The sequence below is a fragment of the Macrotis lagotis genome, chromosome 1 (genome assembly GCF_037893015.1).
Source record: "Macrotis lagotis isolate mMagLag1 chromosome 1, bilby.v1.9.chrom.fasta, whole genome shotgun sequence".
In the NCBI taxonomy this organism is placed as follows: domain Eukaryota; kingdom Metazoa; phylum Chordata; class Mammalia; order Peramelemorphia; family Peramelidae; genus Macrotis; species Macrotis lagotis.
Genome location: NC_133658.1, coordinates 591,926,191 through 591,928,945, shown reverse-complemented (window position 1 = coordinate 591,928,945; position 2,755 = coordinate 591,926,191). Strand labels below are relative to the sequence as shown.

The following is a 2,755-nucleotide window of genomic DNA, read 5'->3' as shown; positions in this document are numbered from 1 at the left end:
TGCCTTGCAAAAAAAAATAATAATAAAATAAAATAAAACATCTTCTCTATGTTGGTAATTCTGAAATCTAAAGCACCAGCCCCCTTATCTCTTCTGAGCTCTAGACTGATATTCTCAGTTTTCTGCTAGATATTTTCAAGTAGGCATACCATTGGCACCTCAAACTCATCAAAAATAAAACTAATTGACAGAGAAGGAAGAGCAAGCTGTAGTCGTTGCTTCACACATGGTCTGCACCCAAGGCCCCAGTAATGTAGCATTTCTGCTGGGCACTGGGGAATCGTTTCCAAAAATGTCCTGCCCTGCTGTGTCCTGTCATTTACTTCCTAGACTTTTCTGTATTATTTCAGACCCCTTTGTGCCAGTCCCTCGGAGAGTCCAGACAGGAGTGACTTCAGGTGCTTTGTTTCCAAGCCTAGTCCCAGGCTCCCGGGGCTCATCCAGCAAATACCTGGTGGAGTTTCAGGCAGGAAAAATGTCATTGAAAGGAACTGCAGTTACCCCAGATAAATGAAAAGGGCTTGTATATATTCAGCAAATTGATGATTCCCTCATTCATTTCTGTTGGAAGGATAGGACTTCTGGTACCCTAGAAGATGATTTAATTATTTTTCCTGATGACTGTGAATTTAAGCGAGTACCTCAGTGCACTACTGGTAGAGTATATATATACTGAAGTTCAAGGCTGGATCAAAGTGAATCTTCTTTTGGATGCAGGAGCGTAAGACTGAGAAGGATGAGGAACATTGCAGGAAAGTAAATGAACACTTGAATAATCCACCTATGCCAGGAGCTTTAGGTGCCAGCGAAAGTGGAGGCCATGAACTTTCAGCACTTGGAGGTGAAAGTGGTGTGTAGAGCCTTCTAGGTAACATGAGTCATAACCATCTCATGCAACTTATTGGACCAACTGGTTTGGGAGGACTTGGTGGGCTTGGTACACTGACAGGCCCTGGTCTGGCTAGCTTACTGGGGAGTGGAGGGCCTCCAACAAGAAGCTCTTCATCAAGCTCCTGAAGCCAGTCAGTTTCTGTAACCCCATCTTCCCACCTCTTCTTCTGCTCATGCTACACCAGCACCCAGTGCTCAAGCAATTGCCTCTGCAATTAGTCCAAGCCCTGCACCGAGTTCAGTTGACTTGGCCAGTGTACTAACTCCAAAATTCATGGCTCCTATTCTGGCCAATGCTGAAGTCCAAGAGCTGTTGCTGCCTTATCTTCCATCTGGAGAATCTCTTCCACAGACTGCAGAATAGATTCAGAATAGACTGACTTCTCCTCAGTTTCAGCAGGCATTAAGTATGTTCAGTGCTGCCTTAGCCTCAGGACAGCTTGGCCCACTTATGAGTCAGTTTGGTTTACCAACTGAAGCTGTTGATGCCCCAAATAAAGGTGATGTTGAAACATTTGCCAAAGCCATGCAGAACAATGCCAAGTCAGAACAAAAGGAAGATGATGCAAAGGACAAGAAAGACGAAGAGGAAGAGTTTAGATTAAATTATTTGCTATCTTTTAAGATATTGGAAACTCTTAGTAATTAAGTGACTTAGTAGTGTCACTAGTTTATTGCATATCATTATGCCTACATTCAGCCTACAAAATAAAGGACTTTCCTTTTAAAAAATAAAAATAAAACTAATTATCCAATTTACCTAGACCCCCCCCACCAACTTTTCTTTTTCTTTGATTTTTACCACTACTCTTCCTTCCAGTCACCCTTCTATCCTATTCCTTCTTTCTAACCAGTTTTTTAAGTTTTCTTTACATCTTCATCTGTTTGACCACAACCAACTTGTTCAGTCCTTCACTACTTTCCCCTTGGTCCATTGACTGAAATTACCTTTTAACTATTTTCCCTAAATTTAACCTCTCCTTGCTACAATTCATTCTCCATATTTTGCCATATTGATCCTATTAAAGTACAGGTATGTATAATTTCCCTGCTTAAAGATCTTCAGTGACTTCCTTTCACCTTAACTCATCTACTTAGCATTTGAAGTTATTCATAATCTCACTCTAGCCTGCTGGCATAATAGCATGGCAAGATTTGCAAAGCACTTTGAAAATATTATCTCATATGATCCTCACAACAGCCATTGGAGGTTGGTACACTAGCTGTCCTCATTTAGTCATCCCCATTATTCCTCTTCATGCTCTCTACATTAACCTTCTTACTAGTTCCAGTATATGACATCCATTTACCTCTCCTTCCTTCCCTGTTCACCTCACCTTCACTGAATGACTATCTCTCTGCAAAGCTCAGCACAAATGCCACCTCTAGGCATCTAAATGTGTAATGGGTAGATCTGAATTAAATCCTACCTGAAACACATAATAGTTCTATGACTTTGGGCAAGTCAATGATCTTCTGTCTGCCTCAGTTTCCTCATCTATAAAATTAAAATGACAGCACCTACTTCACTGAGTTGTTTTGCAAACCTCAAGGTGATATGTAAATGCTACATAATATTACTGTCTCCTAAAGAAACATTTCCTGATTCCTTTCATTGATATTGTTCTTCCCCACAAAATATTTTGTATTTATTTTTATGTATATTTATTGTGTATATTTTTTAATGTGTGAACATGTTGTATCTTCCACTGGAATGTATAAATCTTTCAGGGCAAGCAAGGATTGTTTCATTTTTGCCCTTATATCCCCAGCATCTATTATATGATCTGCCATGTAGATGGCATTTGATAAATGTCATTTGAAACTGAATTCTTCTTGAATCCAAGCTGGGGGTCAAGTTTAC

The 2,755-nt window shown here is 40.1% G+C and overlaps 1 pseudogene; it reads left to right on the top strand.

Moving 5' to 3' along the window:
• The first annotated feature begins 226 nt into the window (after positions 1-226).
• LOC141505638 (proteasomal ubiquitin receptor ADRM1-like) lies at positions 227-1,540 on the top strand (annotated as a pseudogene).
• Positions 1,541-2,755: the final 1,215 nt, after the last annotated feature.